Source organism: Podarcis bocagei, assembly GCF_964188305.1.
Source record: "Podarcis bocagei genome assembly, chromosome: Z".
NCBI lineage: Eukaryota > Metazoa > Chordata > Lepidosauria > Squamata > Lacertidae > Podarcis > Podarcis bocagei.
Window position 1 is genome coordinate 29,983,797 of NC_138140.1, and position 18,941 is coordinate 30,002,737.

The following is an 18,941-nucleotide window of genomic DNA, read 5'->3' on the forward strand; positions in this document are numbered from 1 at the left end:
TGTTCTGAGAACAAAGGAGGTTTACAAACAACAACATTAAATGAACTGTAGTCCAGTCTGGCAATCTCAGAGGACGAACACTTCAGGGAACAGAAATGTCCTGTTCCTGTCCCCCCACCCCTTCATGAAGCTTGACTATGCCTTGAAATATGGATTTTTAAATACCCCATACTTCTTTTAAGAATGTGTTTTCAGGTTGCTGAAAGATCCAGCTAGTACTGCATTTACAGCTACGACCAAGTCCAGCATAATCTTTAATTAAAAAACATACTGTTAAAAAGGTACCAAACTTTAAGAAAGGTTTGCATGTGAAGTAAGATCCCTAGAGTTGGATCATACCTGCAAGAAAAAAACCTTAGTAGTTTCTTTTGGGCTTCTGACTCATTGACCCCAATACTGAACTTTGAGAAACATACAATTCAGTATAACTCATGTTTGTTTGGCCCTGCAAATGCAAAGACAAAAATCCCCACAGGCAGGCATTTTTGAATAACCTATAATATGAAAGCAGTCATAGAAATAAGTCCCCATGACTGAAGACAAAGCCCTCTACAAACCTGAAACTTCTAGACCGCCTCTCCTTTGCTATTTCCCCCAGTTAAACACATCTGTAACACCTTGTTAGATTACTTTTGAAAGGGCTTCTCTCCACTACAGCAGGACCACACACGAACATTTCAGGCAAATTGGTTTCCATATTGCAAAATTCAAGGGAGGTTGGAAAAAAACAGAAAACCCGTTATAACTTAATTTCGGGAAGGAGGGGGTGGCATGGACCATCACCTCTCCATAATAGCAATCTGTTCATAAACTAAATATATGTTTTTATTAAATCTTTAGAAATAATGTTAAATGTTTCCCAAGGGGGATTATATGCACCCCTCTTTTGCGTATAATATTTGGCTTCCATCCAAATAAGTACCACAGGTTATGTTGAGACACTGGACATGTTTCTTAGGTATTGCTCAACAAGTACACATAGTCAAACATTTTCTGTGTTCACAGATGGAAAATAGCCACATAATTAATATGTGAAACAGCTTTGGCTGTGGCAGGGATAAACCACTGCAGGGTTTTTTGAAGAAACAAAACAAAACATACAATTCCTGAAACACTCTGAAGTACAAGAGACTTCCTTGTAGATTTCCTTATGAACTATGCTATCACTCCATATATATATATATATATATATATATATATATATATATATAGTCATTTACAAAGACAGAAGTCTGCAGAAGTGTCTGATGCAAAATTATTAGCTCCGTATTAGCATTAGGAGATTCATTTACCACATTATTATGAAGATCTGTATAGGCTTAAACTTGCCGCAAGCAAACTTAACTTTCCAATGCAATCATCTAGGATGAGTCCACTTTGCAGTTGAGAATCCTGGACTTCGTTTCCTCTATGCCCCATAAGCTAAGAGGAACGGAGTGTAATGGAGCCATGGGTGAATAAGACTGGCTGTCATTTATCCAGATCCCACCAAGAGTTCTCTTTCATATACCCCACAATCACATTGAAGGGACAGAGAAAAAGTGGACCATTTGCTTTGCGTGATGCTCAGTAGGTTTACTAGAATGGAAGATGCACCATGTCAGCCACACCCCATGATATTGCTTGGCTACAGTTGTAACTGCAAGTAGTAACAGTAAAACAAATAAACAGCTAGTTTCATTTGAAAGCAAAAAATCAAGAACCATTCAGGACAGGACTTCTACAATGGCTCTAGCATTGTGGGCATCATCTCATAGTACCATGACCCAATATTCCAGGTGTGGGGAACCTTCAGCTCTCCATATATTGCTAAACTACAAATCCCATCATCACTAGCCACTGACTATCTTTTCTGGGGCTGATGGGAGTTGTATTTCAGCAACACTTGGAGGGGCAAAAGTTCCCCACCCCTGAAATATTCTCACAAATCATTGGGTAGGCTTTTAATAATGCAAGAGGAGGGAAGAGAGCAAGCTACCTCAAGATCTTGAAGAGCTGCTGCCAGTCAATTGGCAATACTAGGGCAGGTACACTAATGATCTGACAGTGAAAGACATAGCACTGCATTCAATTATATTTCTATTCAGAGCAGACCCACTGAAATTTTTGGACATGACTAACTTGGATCCATTTATTTCAATATGTTGGGGGGTTATTGGGTTGTTTTTGTTTTTATTTTGATTATGTATTTTGTGGTTTTATATTCTGATTTTATCCTGTGAACCGCCCTGAGACCTGCAGTTATAGGGTGGTATACAAATTTTAATAATAATAATAATAGTTCTACTCTAAGTAGAAATGAGTTAACTACAACCAATAGCTCATTATTCCCTAGCAAAAATATTATTATTCAAAACAAAATGCACCAATTTACATAGTCCAGCACAAAATTATTTGATGAATAATTTTGACTTCCTGAAAAATGGTACTTCAGTTTTACAAGTAATATACAAATCCCTTAGTTCAGGGAAGTGATGGTCAGGATGATAATCCAATATGGAAGATTTGTTCATCTCACTTTTCCCAAGAGTGAAAGAATATATGTACTCTGTCTCATTTTTTTAAATATCTGGATTCAATTTTAAAGGGCATTTTAATGCATCAAGAAGTCTCATGCTTATCTTTCAAAAATTATCTGACTCAGCAGGAGATCCATACTTTAGCAGAACTGATTTAAGCTTAAGAGTATGGGACACTTCTTCACCCTATTTATATATAGAGTACTGTACTTATGGAGACCCTCACAGCAGCAACTTGTCTCTCTTTCTCTTCATTTTACAACTTCTGTGCCAGAACTGTTAGTGACTCATGGCCACATCCTGTAGTGCCTAACAAATCCTCCCCCAGATAATCCTCTGTGAATTCTTCAGAGAGCAAGGGGCCTGAGGCTTAGGGGAACCCTACATGCTGAACACAGACACTACCAAAGTTTAAAATAATAAGACCGGGTTATTAATTTTCCCAGCTTGTAATGTCCACATACAGTCCAAGGAAAACTCACTTGACTTTAAATACCTTTTCTGCTTATAATTGACACTGATGTTATGATTTTGGTCTAGCTGCTCAAATATAGCAGCAGCCACTGCTACATACTTAGATTATTATTCTCAGTAAAACTGTAGCTTTAAAATGAATTTTTTTAAAAATGAAAATCTAGTTATAGGGCAATACCAACATTCCATCTCAATCAATTGGATTGTTGAGTTTCCAAGCAGAAAGGCTCAAGAGCATGCAGCATCCAATATACAGCCAAACTCTGGTGAAATGTGGTTGGTTGGCTGCAAGGGACAGCCAACTGAATCCTGATCTAAATGAACAACAACCCAATACTGGGTCATACCATTTGAGGGGAGGGGAAAGAAGAAAGATGAACTCTCTAAGTCTTCTGTGAGAATGATTCCTGGGTGGTTGTTCCATGGCTGCTTACCTGCTCCCTTTGCCTGGGTGGAGTAGAGCTTCACTGTTTGGTGCTTTGGTGCTGAATGATCCTTGCCTACAGTTGTGACATAAGAACAAAATAACATAAGAAAATGGCCCATCTTTTCCAGCAACCTGTTCTCACAGTGGCCAACCAGATGCCCCAGGACACCTCTATCTTCCTTTCCCCACAAAGTATCGTTTCCCCAAGGTACCAGGTAGAATGGATCAGAACTAGACAGGCAGGCATTCGTGCATCCAACTGCAAAAGCCAAATATGTAGGAAGGGAAAGCAACCTATTTTCCCCACTCTCAAACTTTCTAGCTCAGAATATAAGGTGGGGAAGAAATGGAGGAAAGGGAAAGAGGAAAAATAATGGGCATTATGTTAAAAATATTGTTTTGTATATACAAAGCAATGAATTTAGGGGGGAAAGTGGGTACTTTTCTTAAATGTATTAGGGGGGGGGAGTGGGTACTTTTCTTAAATAGAAAACTGGAGAAAATCCTGAGCTATTAAAATGACTCTGGCATCCAGGACTTCTAAATACTCTCCCTTTTCCTTGCTTTATTTTGTCATCTGGGGCTGTGTGGGGAGTGCCAACCAACATTATCTCTGCGTATAACCAAGTGCCAAAGAGAAGTGTTGATAAAAACTCAAGTTATCAAATAAAACACTCTTCCTAAGCTGCAATTCTCATTACCAAAGCAAAGGCTCATTTACAAACACTGGCCTGCCAGCTGTAAGCTAGACTCCCCCATCCCAACTTCTAAGGCAAATGAACTTTGCTTATCGGAGAAAAAGTACATTAAAGCCAAATGCATGTTACATTTGAATGAGATCATTTGTAAGAACAATACTTTTTCTACATCTAACACACCCACATCCATGCAGTGTGTACTAAAGTAAAATACTGCGCAAAATGGTTCGAAGACCCCACTTAGATAATATGTTTCTTAGGACATTTGCTAGGCTTTAGTCCTCTTTGTGCTTTATTGCAGTGAACTAAGACAGCTACCCTTCCAGAAATCAACATTCAGCATTTTAACAGCTGTAGCATCCATGGGAGTGTGATGAAACTGTGTTCAATTATAATTTCATTTTAAAATATAGTTCACATTATTTAGGCAAAAGAGAAATGGATTTTAATGGGGCTTTTATTTTATTTTTTAAAAAGCAATAGTAAATAAAAGGGAATTGACCTTCATTTCAAACTCAACAAAGCACCCAAAGTGAATTATAACATTATATTAAAGCAGTCATGCAAAATCTGCAATTGAAACAGAACAGGCACTAAATGTGAAATGAGTCAACAGAGCACTGGCAAAAAAAGTCAACACAACCTAGCTAAATGCCAGCAAGTTCATTTTAAAACAAAACTAAATTTAAAAAAGAAAGAAAATTAAGATGTGGTAGCTGGTAGGCATTATATAGAGAAGGAGCCAATCAAATCTTCCACAGAAGCCATCCAATCAAGTAGGTGCTGAATCGAAGTAAACTGGTGAGTTCACCAATTCCAAAGTTAAATTATGGAACAAATTAAAGCAGTAATTCCCAAAATGTGTGTCACAAGAAATGCTTAATTAAATATGCACTGAAAAATCAACACCATAATTTGAGATACAACCAGTATGTGTAACTTGAATGGGGAGGACTTATACAGAACTGGCACCACTTCTCTGTTAATATAGTACTAACGCAATCCAGAGGACAGAAGGATTCAGCAGAAGATATACCAGCATCAGATGACAAAGCCCACACTGTAGCTGACAGACACAGATTAATCCCTCATACATCATTACTGGCAAACAGCAGGATCCCAAACCTGAAGCCAGCCCACCTGTGGAAAGTGGGGTGATAGAAACTGGGAGGCAATATTAATGTGACTTTCCTTCAGTTGCAAGGTGGATACTTGACCACTGTTCTTGTAGCTAACCCTATTAATCTAACTAGTACTCAGTCAATAAAGGGAATATGTATCTTTTTAGGGGCAGAACAGTTAGCCTCTAATGTTAACCCCCCAAATTAATGTGCCATCAGAAGTTGGGAAACATTGCTTTAAAGGGATCATACGGGGGGGGGGGAGATTTGACTAGTCATCCTTATGCTCATCCATGCCCATCTATTTCAGATTTCTCAAGCAATTATTTCAAAGAGAACAAATATTACTATATATTTTATCATATATACTTTTGAATACTGCCAAAAATATATAAATAGATAGAACCGCCCTACGCATTTTCACCCAGAAATACAAAATACTATGTCAAATGAATATAAGAACTATGACTCTCAAGTTTCTACTAGCTATTTCTAAACTGCTAATGTAATAACTAGACTCCCAAATTCTTAGGAATAAGCATCAGATTTCTAGACTGTAGGCAAACAGTGGTGTTTTATTTGAGGCTTGATTGTAATTTATTTTCAAAATAATGAGAAATTCATTGAAAATGTGGAGTGAAATATTTAAACATATAGTAAGTAAGTCACATGTACACAGCTGTTCTTTACACTGAAATGGGACCAGAGATTAACATAGCTTACAAAGAATGGAAAGTTTGATTGCCAATGGGAACATTCAGGAAGGTTACACTGTTAACTAGACTGAATGATTCTTTCAATAAAATAAAATAAATATTTGATCTGGCATTGAACTTCAGAGTTCAACCCATTCACATTGCAACATACAGCATATGGCTGCCAAAATAGATCTTCTTTACCAGCATCAACTTCAAAGTACATCAATTAGAGTCCAATACAGCTTGGGAAAAGATTAAGGATGGGGTTTTCAAATACCAAGGAAACTAGTATGGCAGGACCCAATTCAGAAAGCCAGGACATTTTTATTTGCAATTGGCTGCAGCTATCAGACATGATTGCTAAATGGAACCTGGGGATCAGAGGTAGCATTTCCTCAAATATCAGCTGAAGGGGCAGGGGCAGGAAAAGTACAGGGAATATTGTTGTGTTCATGCCCTGCTCTGGGCTTCCCATTCCCACAGGATGTTAGAATATACTATTGTGACTAATTTATCCAGTATGCATAGTGCATTTCAGAGTACAAAATGACAGGTCCCTCGCCAAGGAGCATAAAATTCAACATAGGGGATAAAGTGTGTGCAGTGGGTTGGGGGTGGAAGCAGCAGTTCACAAGGAAATAATTTGTTTTTGCTGTGGGCCCTTGTACAAGGAAACATGAGAATTAGGGGTGAGTGCCAACGGATTCATGGAAAGAAGATGCACCCTTTGTTTGTTCAAGAAGGGCTGTTTTACCATTCTGACCATCCAGGCTACTTACAGAAAGGTTTGCCTGTAAGACCACACATTTCTAGATCTTCTGGTCACTTCAGCGGCACCAATGGAAGGGGAGACAACATTTTTCAAGTCTCTGCCACCCTCAAGCAAGTGTGCTTACCAAGCAGTGCATCCCTAACCCCTCCCTCACTATTCTGTCTACCCACCTCTCAGTTCAACCTTCCGACCTGTCCATCCATTTGCCAAAGTAAATGTTTGTGCTGATGCAGTGGAAGGACCCTGATCTGCGTGAGATCATTTGTGTGCAACATCTGTGCAAATCTGAGGATCCTGGGAGCTCCCATGGTGCAGCCTTTTCGAGCAATCAGATTGCAGAATCACCAAGAAATGGTGTGTCCACACTGATCAATTTACACAGAAAGGCTTGTGTTAACACGAGTGAGGGAATAAATTATGGCTGCCTCCACAATAAGCTCTTCCAGAATGTAATAAAGAGTTCAGTGTGTGTTCCTCACCAAGGAATCCCAACCTTTTCATTTAAAGTCTGGTTTGCAGAAGAGATAACAGCTGAAAACTAACCATCTTGACCTTGGCAAACTTAATCACAACATGTCTTTTGAAGCATTCTCCAAAGCAGGTGAAGGGAGGAGAGTAAAAAAGCTTGTTTCAGGGGAAGTCTATGTGCAATGATAAATTCCTTTGAAAAATCGCTAATGTCATTTTAATTAGGATACACAGCAGGCTTTTAAATAAATAAATAAAAATGTATTCCTAAAGGCCACCTGAAACCAATATTGGGGTGTGCGTAGAATGGTTCCTAACACTTCGCACCATATGATCAATTATGCATAAGAAAGTTCAGAACACATACTGGTTATAATCAAGTCTTGGGCTGCAATATCATACAGCTTGGAACCAGAGCCACATTTACACCGTACAGAGATAGGAACTCAGATATATAAGCTAGGTGCCAGATGGCTCATTAAACCAAGGTTGCAGTCACCAAAATGGAATGTCCATTTGCCATTTTGGGGTAAGACAGCTCTAAAGTCTTATTTTTCAAATGATGGACTGACCATGATTGATTCTCAGTTAAGCATCTGGCTTGTTCAGATGATAACCTTGAGCTCGCTTAAGAACCTTGAGACCTCAAAGAAGAAATGTCACTTGATCCAAGGACAGTGCACATGTATACTGGCCTATCCCGAACTCTTTCTTAATGGTGACTGCTCCTGCTCAGACTTCACAGAAAAAGCAGTTTGGTTCCAGAAATTCATTCTGATTGTGCAGATAAAATATAACTGTTAAATGTTTACAGGATGGGATATTAGTGTGTGAAACTAGTCCAGGTCCAATGATCCTCAAATGGTGGAGATGTCAGGCGTCATCCTGGCACCCAGGCATTTTCACTTGGTCACAAGTGATTGAAAGTCAAGTGCAAAATGTGCCTGGCACCTGGCTAATTTTGAACACTGATATAAGCATTATTATATCATTTTAAACACTCGTGGTTTCTACCAAATAATTATGGGAGCTGTTGTTTGTTAAAGGTGCTGAGAGTTGTTAAGAGGCCCTTATTCCCCTCACAGTGCTGCAATTCCAAAAGCAATTTTAGTATGCAATCTTAAGTGTCCTGTTCAGAGTGAGTGTGTGTGTACATGTGTGCACAAAGTAGTAGATGAACCACCTCTTCCAAAGACCTGCTGGCATGTACCACCCAAGGAGGGACTTAACTCTTATTGCATGGCATCTTATTCTCTCTCTTCCTCCCCATCCCCACGAGTTCTACATGGGGGTGGGGAGTGAGAGAGGGAGAGAATTGAAAAATGAGACCCCACTAATTGATTCTTACTATTCTTTTATATTGTAAAGTTTAAATGTTATTGTTTTAAGTTTGTTTTGCTTTATTACATATCATTGCTATTTTAACTTTTTGTAAGTTGCCCTGGCAACATCAGTGGTCTTTGACAAATTACTAACCTTCAGCATAACCAGCCTCACAGTGCTGTTACAAAGCTTAAGGGGTTACTCAGAGCTTTACAGAAGTGAGAAATAATAACATTTATATTTTTTTAGGTCTTTTCTTACATTAGAGGGAGTTGCAAACATCATCTCAATAATTGCCACAACACTTCCCAGCTTGTAGCTACACCAACCTCTTAATAATCAACTCTAGTTGGGGGGAGGGGGGGCTAACACACAACTGAAGCTATCAATTTACATACCCAGATTAAAATTAAGTTGGTTTCTTCAAATGACAAGCTTGATAAATCTTGGAACAATCAGGCAATATAACAGAATTAAAGATTATACTATGCTGTTCTTCGGCGATCACAACATATCCAGTGTAAATCTTTATGGCTCATAGAGATGCAACTATACTTGAACGCTTATTATTATTTAAACAGCTTGAAATCACAAGTCATGAGCCTATTGAAAAATCACTTGGATTTCAAGTTAGCGTTATGGCATATGTAGGCAGGTATTACTTTTTTAGTTTAAATTACAGTTTGCCATCCTAAGCATACATATGTATTTACCAGCATAAATGTGTGAATACTGAACAAAGCATGCATTCTTAAAAATTCAATAATAAAAAGCAAGTATGTTTTATACAGCAGTATGAAAGAAATAGTATAAAGGCAAAAATATAAACATTTCTTCATTACATTTGAACACAGTAAAAGCTGGAAATGCACATGCATGCAAACAGGAAACACACACAAACAGTACGAGTTAAGTACACCTGCCAGCTTTTGCATCATCCACAGCCAACTGGCATGATTACAGGACAACACACCACTTGCCATATGTTGAGAAAGGGGTTCTGCAAGACTGGGGGTTTCCATCAACTGAATCACAAGCCCTACGAATTTAATAACAGAGAAAAAGAGGGCTGATGACTGCAGTTCTGTATAGCTACCTATTGAATAATCACAACACTTTCTGCCTTGACTACTGAACCTCTGCTACTTCAAAAGCCATGAACAAGCGTGGGGTAAAAATACTCATCTATCCAAATCTGCTGGCTACAGTAACTACCTTTTACACAAGAGAGAAGTTCAGGAAGGTACTATACAGTATATCTAAAAGCTGTGCACTCACTCTAGTCAAAGGGGAATAGTCAGAAGGCTACGTGGCATTCAGACACAGCAGCACCAGGGGGAGGGGGAGGGGAAGAGAAAGCAGAAGAGAAGAAAGGAAAGACATCACCTTTCCGTGCCCCCGGACTAATAATTTGCAGCAGGTAATAAAAGCAAAAGGAAATATCTGATTGCAGTGCTAGAACGAACCCTTCCAAAAAGGAGCAGTGATCAATAGAAAGGTCAGCTTTCTAACTGGGATACACTGGAGTATGCTGAAGGGGTGGGTGGAGAGAAGAGGGCATTAAAGAGGACTTCCTGCAACACAGCAGAGATTCAGGTTGACATGGCAGGTGTGCAAAGTTTAGGTCTGACTGCTGAATCCCACTACCGCAAGACAACAATAATATGAGCTCTTTTACATTCACCTACTTCTCAGGCACTTCATTGCACCCATAAGCACAAACCCCCTCGAAAGACTAGCCTCTTTCAACTACCTGCCATTTGAAACACAAATCCGCACACCTGAAGCACAAACAGCCCCGGCATCCTGCATATGGCTCCGTGCACAAATCCAACGTCTGAACATACAATACATCAGTTTTGATACCAGCATCTGAATCAAAATCAGTTTGCCGGAGCCCAGTTTCTGCACAAACCCACTCAGCAATTCTTGCAGGCCCAATATTCTCACAACTTCCAATCTTCCTTCAATTTCACCACCTAAAGCTCCACTGTATTCACACACACACCGCTCCCCCCCCCCCAAATCTCCTATATCCTTATCCAAGACTCCTACATCCAAGTTACAACACACCTGTGTCGTGTGGCCCTTTAAACATCCAATACTCCAAAGACCATCAGAACCGCCAACCACCAACTTCAGTCTCCCGATTTCCTCAGAATCCATTCTTTCTCCGCCCACCCCGCAAACCCCTTCGCAGCAAACTCCCCGTTTCCGCACACCGGTGACAGTCCCACCCACCACACTTCCACCTGGGAGAACCTGGGAAGGTGAAAGTGGGTTTGGGGGTTGTTGGCAAAGTGGTTTAAGATGACTGGAGTGGGCATGGGTGCGTGACCATTTTCCTTTTTTAAAGATAGTGGTGGTCCTCTTAGAACGGGGTGGGTTGCAAACTGAAAGCTGGACTAAGGATTGCAAGAGATGACCTGCAGGGACTGGAGTGTGTGTGTGCGCAATGCAAAGGTGTGTGATGCAAAGGTTTGCAACGGGATTAAAAATTTGGGAGGCTGCAAGCGGAGATGACCTTCCGAGGAGAAAAGCAGCCTCTTTGGAGCAAGGAGGGCGGGAGAATGCATATATATATATTACTTGTTTCTGTTACATCGGCAGTCACGGAAGACTAAGGATCCGTGCCGGGGAGATCAGCTGGGAATGAGGCGCTGGCAGTGTCGGTGGTGCTGGGGTTGAGGGGATGAGGACTTCCTCGCGTGTGAAGCGGAGAGTGTGCCCCCGACCCACACCAACCCCTTCCTCGCCTCCCAGCAGCCCCTCAAACTCAAGGGGCACCCCGGCTTCCAACCCTCCCGACCCCTCCGCAAGCCCCACCCTGGCGGCCCGGCAGATCCTTGGAGCCCCGTCCAAGAGGAGCGGGGAAGACCCGGCCACTTACCGGCGCAGGCAGGAGCCGCTGGCAGGGAGGCGGGCGGCGGGCGGCGGGGAAGCCTCAGCCGCCTCCTCAGGCTCGGCGCTGCGGGGCGTCGCAGCAGCAGCAGCAACAGACTCAGTCAGACGGCTGCGCCATGATGGAATGCAGACTCCCGCACATGCGCACTGCCGCCGCCGCTGCCGAGGAACCGAAGAGGGGACACGCGCGTCGAACCAGAGTGGGAATCGGTGCGATCGGGCTCACCAACCACACTGCGGTCTCGAGTGCCCTCGTCTCCGAGGTTAAGAAGCAGCCTCGGGCGGGGGAAGGGGGGGACAGGGAGGGCGTGCTCTCCGGATCCACGTGACGGGTGTTTTGGTTCTGTTTATCTTTTGTTTGCCTTGTACACGTTATCGTCACATTACGTTTTCCGGATCCTTGTGCATTGCTCTCGAGACACCGGGAATGTAAACCCATGCTTGTGAAGTACGCAAGGTCAGAGCGGTGGGGAGCCGCTCACCCCCCACTCCCCTTCCTTAACCCCCTGCGGACAGCATTCTCTTAGGGCTGCATGCCAGTGGTAAACGAGGCCAGAAGTAAAACTCGCCGGAGCAGCAAATGCAAATGTTAGCCTCGTGCAGCATTTAATGGTTTGCTGCAATTAAATGCCACTTTCCCCGTGGTTCTCCTTTCTTCTTCAATACCCCCACAACAACCCTGTAAGGTGGGCAGGGCCAGCCCCAAGACATTACGGCATCCGAGTTGGACCCCAAAATGGACCTCCCTCCCTCCTTGCTAGGGAATAAGGGGATCAGGGAAGGTCTACATCAGAAACAAGGGTGGGGGGGGTGTGACATCAGGCTCTGCCGTCCCTGTGGACCCCGCCGCCTGAGGCAGTCTCACCTCATGGGCTCTGGAGGTGGGTTAGGCAGAGAGGCAAATGACTGGCCAAGGGTCACCCAGTGATCTTAACGGCTGAGTGTGGAATCAAACCCATGTCTCCCAGATCCTAGTTCCACACTCTAACCACTAAGAAACACTGCTACACCAGTAGGCTTAGTATCTCCCCTCGCTATCCCCACCAACACAAGGGCATATTGCAGAGAGGCAAAGACATTCAGGGTGCAAAGCAGAGTTAATCAGAGGTGTTACCTGGGAAGGACTCAGAAGGTGGTATGGAGATGCCTCCAGCTTCTTGGCCTGTGGCTCCCCACATGTGAAGGAAGTAAAATCACATTCAGACTAGTACTGATACTAGAATTGAACATATTGCATTTCAGAGGTAGGAGGAGGGAAAAGGACTTTTACTGAGGCAAAGTGAGTATAAAGCACCAGGTTTAAAGCTGACTCTACAATTTCCATATATTCAAGGAAGCAGGTGGTAATGTATTTTACAGAAGATTTGTGTTAACATATAAAATAAAATCCCACCAGACTGCCTGAAATTTACCAGATTTTACACATTCATTAATAACTAGATTTCCATGTTAGTTTCTCTAGTATTGCTGAATCCCATACATTTTGTAACTAGGGGGCTAGTGTGACAGCGGTCAACGTCTTCCAATGCTGTGTAATTATGCAACAATTTACAAGAATTTAATGAAACATTGGGAAGAACTTTCTGACAGTAAGAACTGTTAGTCAGTGCAATGGACTGCCTCAGAAGGTGGTGGACTCTCCTTCATTGGAGAGTTTTAAGCAGAGGTTGGACGGACAGCTTTCAGAGATTCTTTAATTGTGATACTTGCACAGCAGGGGGTTGGACTGCGGGGTCTCTGCCAACTATGATTCTTTTAATGAGTTCCTTGGATTTTAGTTTAATGTTATCACCCTCAAACAGAGAAAGCAGTGCAAGTTGCGAGGCAATCTGCATAGATTCTTTAATGATGGTGGATAGTATTCTTATTTTTATTTATACCCCGCCTATCTGGCTGGGTTGCCCCAGCCATTCTCTTTCTGATGCCTCTTTCACTATATCAGACCAAAATCTTTGGACTGGTTGGCACTCACAGCACAGATGGAAATCAGGATCAAGAAACCCATATCTACTCCAGCAAATCAGAGTCACCTTGAATGTAATTAGGGAAATTTGCATGGGAGTTTGGTACCATCTGTGATTCAGCTTTAGGGTCATTTTCTGTATCTTCACTGATAAAATTTGAGTTGGTTTGTTCATGGTCTATCATTGATTTCTGCATTGAACTTCATTTCCCTATTTAATGCTCATGAGGTTCCCAAACTATTCAGCAAGACCCTGTTTAATGCAACCACAAGGCCAATTCCTGTTGGTCACTAACAAGTCTTAACACTTTACATATGGATGAGGGCCCAGGTATATTGGGTTTGAATATAAGGGAATTTCAGAAGATGGACAATTTGGATGAGATTAAGCCATCAGCCCTGTATTTTTCCAAAACAGAAGAGTGTTTGATTTACTATAACAATTTTAGAGTAGAACTAAATAAAGGAATTAACATGTGCTACTTGGACTGTAAAGGTAAAAAGGGAAAGGACTCCTGGATGGTTATGTCCAGTCAAAGGCAACTGTGGGGTTGCGGTGCTCATCTTTGCTTTCAGGCCAAGGGAGCCGGCGTTTGTCCACTGACAGCTTTCTGGATCATGTGGCCAGCATGACTAAACCGCTTCTGGTGCAATGGAACATCGTTACAGAAGCCAGAGTGCACAGAAACGCCATTTACTTTCCTGCCACAGTGGTACCTATTTATCTACTTGCACTGGCGTGCTTTCAAACTGCTAGGTTTGCAAGAGCTGGGAAAGAGCAACAGGAGCTTACTCTGTTGCGGGGATTCAAACCGCCAATCTTTCAATCAGCAAGCCCAAGAGGCTCAGTGGTTTAGACCACAGTGCCACCCGCGTCCCTCTTGGACTGTAATAACCTGCCAGGGGATCATTGAATTCATGAAGGGTACCTTTGAGCTTATTCTGAGAGACCAATGCATTCTCATTGGTAATAAGGAATGAGATGGAACAACAAATATGTCTTGTTATAATTTTGAATAAAAAAACAAAAACAAATCCTAACCAAGGTGTTTCATTTTTGCATCATGGGCTTTGTAGTTTTAAAAGTGCATAAAAGCTTTGTTTCTTATTAAATATGCATATGGTCAACCTGTGTTGCATGTCTGCCATCTTACAAACCCTTTCTTGAGCATAAGCCTAGTTTGTTCTCAAGGAAGCTAATGGGGAAAGCTAAGAAGCTTTAGAGTCTGATGCTGGATACAAATGGGTCTGAGTGTGGTATAGAGATTAAGGAGCCTAAACTACAAATAAGAACCTCTGCAGTTAAAAATTTGCGACTGCTGAGAACTTTAGGCAAACCACACTCTCTCACTGTCAGTTCTATATTTCATCTGCAATATGGGGAATACGAACACTGCCCATCTTTTATTTTGTTTAGGAGACGCCTTTCACATACGTTTTACAGTGGTACCTCGGGTTAAGTACTTAATTCCGGAGGTCCGTTCTTAACCTGAAACTGTTCTTAACCTGAAGCACCACTTTAGCTAATGGGGCCTCCTGCTGCTGCCACACCGCCGGAGCACAATTTCTGTTCTCATCCTGAAGCAAAGTTCTTAACCCGAGGTAATATTTCTGGGTTAGCGGAGTCTGTAACCTGAAGCGTATGTAACCTGAAGCGTATGTAACCTGAGGTACCACTGTAATTTGATTTACAACCCCACAATAAAAACAGGTAAAAATAGGTTTTTAAAATTTATTTTTAAAACAACAACTCAAGGTAAATTTAATAGCAATACAAATAAACGTCTAGGGCAGAGACCTAAGATACTTTATTATTTCCCCCAGCTGAATGAGACCCTTACAAGATAAAACAAATTTTTAAAAAATGCTTCCAGTAGCACCTTAGAGACCAACTACGTTAGTTATTTGTATGAGCTTTCGTGTGCACGCACACTTCTTCAGATACATTTCAGAAGCGTGCATGCACACGAAAGCTCATACCAATAACTAACGTAGTTGGTCTCTAAGGTGCTACTGGAAGGAATTTTTTAAAATTTTGTTTCAACTATGGCAGACCAACACGGCTACTTACCTGTAACCTTACAAGATAGTTGTAAGAACTGCAACTAGATAATGCACATAGAATGCTCTGAACATTTGAAACCACCATACAAATATTGTTTTAATGTGTGCATGTAATAAAGTAAAATGTGATTTATTTATTTTTAAATGAACTCATAAGGACTTATTTTGCATGGGTGATTGGGTTGCAGGTATGCCTCAATGCCCACAATTTACAGCAAATAAAGTACCAGTAGGAGAGATGTGGGGAACCTCTGGCCCTCCAGATGTTGTGGAACTACAACTATCAGCTCTGGCCATTGGCCATGCTTGCTGGGGCTGATGGGAGTTGCAGTTCAGCAGCATCTGTAGGCACAAATGTTCCCTGCATTTGCAGTACAAAAAGATACATCATGACACTCCATTAGACCTCCCTTGTTGCACCCTGGCTTCACACAAACAAGCAAATCCACACCCAGTTCATCCAGTAGACAGGGACCAATTCAGTGTACCATGTGATCACAGATGGCTCTACTCTACAGGCCAACTCTTCAGCACTACAACTCAAGAAACAGTCATTATGCAAGAAGCGGCAGACAGTCCCAAGACTGAGTGAGTGCTCCACAATTTCCTGCAATGTCAAGTCAATCCTTGACAGTACCTTCACTTACTCCATATAGTCCAAGAAGAAGAATGGCACTGGAGTTAGGAAGCTATGTGCCCTACTTTATTCCTCTATTTGAAGTGCTATTAGATGATAGTCCTCTGTTTGAAAGCATTCTCTTGGTCAGCCTTTGCCCACCTAGTGTAAGGTTACCAGATTTTTTTCCAATGAATCCGGGGACACTTTTCAACTTCAATAGGAATTTATCAGAGGACTGATTTGTAAATCCAGGGACGTCTGGTAACCTTAACTGAGTGCCCTCCAGATATATTGGACCACAGTCAAAATCCTGCTTAAAGATAAAGAACTCTCGGAAAGGAGACCTTGAAACTGACCACTAACAATGAGCACCAAGATAGCAGACTGAGCAGGCAAGGAGGATTCCTGGTTATTGTCTGCCCCACTGCGGTGCATTGTTTTCATATTGAAAGCATAGTAATTATTTCTGTACATGCATTGATCCAAGCAATTTTCATGCAAATCTATGCCAACTTTTGCTCTCCTTTTTGGCAAAGTGTTTCCTCTTTTCTGGCAATATTCTGAGTGGGCCTTGGGGGTCTGTCCCCCCCCCCAAGTCTTTTCTGGCGTCAGCACTGCCCCATTTTCACAAATAGTCCAGACTCCAGGCAATTGGAAATACACATTTCAGACTGAGCTTAAATGAACTTAAATGAACTCCAAATTGATATTACCCCCACGGTGGAAAAATAAATCAAGACACCTTACAAGTATGGTGTTACCTCGGGTTAAGTACTTAATTCGCTCCAGAGGTCCGTTCTTAACCTGAAACTGTTCTTAACCTGAAGCACCGCTTTAGCTAATGGGGCCTCCTGCTGCCGTGCCGCCAGAGCCCGATTTCTGTTCTCATCCTGAAGCAAAGTTCTTAACCTGAAGCACTATTTCTGCATTAGCGGAGTCTGTTACCTGAAGCGTATGTAACCCGAGGTACCACTGTACATATATTTTCCCACCACCACAAGGTTAATGACTGTGTTGAGAAATATTGCCTCTGGAAAATAGTGCAGGGAGTAAGGCTTAAATCCCAGCACTACTGCAGGTGAAGGACTCCTGCAGATGACCTGTTTATTTGGCACTAGCAACCTTATACCTGATGTTCAGGATTCTAAGAAAGCTTCAATCCAGCTTTATTCGAAAGGAAATCAGGTTGAGTGGGGTTATCTTGAGTTTTCTGCAGTATGTTGTCAGCAACATGCAATGGCACACAGCTCTACTCCTCCTTTACATCTGCAGGTGAGAGCTAATAAACTGAAGCCTAATCCAGATAAAACAGGAGGCACTGCTAATGTGTGGCTCTCTAGACAGGATGGATGGAAGTTTGAGTGCTCATGATAGGATTACACTCCTGAAAGAGTGGGTACACAACTGAGGGATCCATTGCTGTCGCTTGAGGCTCAGGTGGCCTTGGTGGCCTTGAGTGCCTTCCATCAGCTTGGACAGGGATAGCCTAATTTCTGTCATCTATGCTCTGGTAACCTCTAGGTTAGATTACGGCAACCTGTTATACATGGGACTGCCTCTGAAGAAGGTTCAGAGACGTCAGCTGGTGCCAGATTCAGCAGCCAGGTTGCACACCAAGGCATGATGGTTTGAGAATATGATGCCAATCTTAGTCCAGAGTGTTAGTTTTGACCCCTAAAGCCTTAAATGGCTCAGGATTGCAATACTTCAAACCCCGCCTCTCCCCATATGAACTGACCTGTAAGCTACGATAATCATCTGAGGCCTGTTCTTCATGTGCCCCCCTCCATGAGAGGTCCAGAGAGTGGCAGCACAAGAATGGGCCTTTTCTGCGGTGGCTCCCCACTTGTTGAATGCTCTCCCCAGGGAGACTTGCCTGGCGCCTTAGGCAACTGATAAAAACAGTCCTCTTTTCACAGGCCTTTGACTAATTAAAAAAATCTATGGCCTGTTAAATGGGGGGGGGGATATTGTTTTTGTTATTATGCTATGCATTTTTGTGTTTTTATATTGTGAACCGTCCTCAGATGAAGAGCAGTATAGAAATTAAATGGATAAATAAATAACAAAAAATACTTTCCAAAATATAATAGATTCACCCTGAGTTGTTTACACAAAGCATACAAGGAAGTTAGACTCTCTTCGGTCTCTATTGAGCATTTGCTCTGATTTTATTTGCAGGGAAACTACAGCAATTAAGCAGCGATCCTGCATTCATCATGATTTGCTTTTGTGGTGGTTATATGTCTTTCTGTTAATCATACGTTCATCCTACACTTTTCAGTGCATTTCCCTTTCACTTTCCAAATTGCAAAAAGGTAGTTTTTGTTGTATACATGAGGGCAACAGAGTCATGCATGCCACATATGCATTTTTTGTAATTTTTAAAAATTGAAATTGTTGTTAATGTCAAGTTTTAAATTGTTGTAATCCTCACTGAAATCTTAGAGTGTAGGGCAGATAATAAATAATAATAATAATAATAATAATAATAATAATAATAATAATAATAATAATAGCAGCAGCAACAACAACATATTTTAGCCCAAAGTGTTTGAGCTTTTATCTTTGCCCTCTTTAGGTGATGTTGGATTTACTTCAACACAGACTGGCTTTTACAAAATAACTGCTTTGTTTATTTGTGACTGGATATTTTTAGGACCTGTGGATGAAATGGACTTGGATGAATTGTTGCTTTATATATCCTCCTAAGACTAGAGCATGCAATTGCTTCCTTACTGCATGGAATTATCTGAGTTATAAATAAAAAATGACTTTATGTTACTTTCAGGTAAGCGGAAGACATGGAGGAAGGCTATGTGTACTGCTTCTAGCTCTTTTAGCTGCAGCAAATTGTTTACTACCATATAAAATTTAATTTATGCAATTTT

General features: G+C 41.6%; 2 protein-coding genes across 4 annotated transcripts in view; one reads left to right on the forward strand and one right to left on the reverse strand.

Annotated features, from left to right (window-relative positions):
- The window catches only part of FNDC3A (fibronectin type III domain containing 3A), a 57,269-nt gene extending 45,722 nt beyond the window's left edge, over positions 1-11,547 (reverse strand). Inside the window, exons 1-2 of one of the 3 annotated variants that reach the window (XM_081180122.1) lie at positions 11,391-11,547; positions 3,428-3,493 (exon numbers count right to left, since the gene is read on the reverse strand). The gene's annotated coding sequence lies outside the window, so the exon portion shown is untranslated. The remainder of the gene's footprint in view (positions 1-3,427; positions 3,494-11,390) is intronic. The other 2 variants (XM_081180120.1, XM_081180121.1) reach the window with 2 other exon arrangements.
- The window catches only part of LOC308579280 (growth hormone secretagogue receptor type 1-like), a gene marked incomplete at both ends in the record, with an annotated part of 81,751 nt that overhangs the window by 58,173 nt on the left and 4,637 nt on the right, over positions 1-18,941 (forward strand). The window lies entirely within an intron of this gene.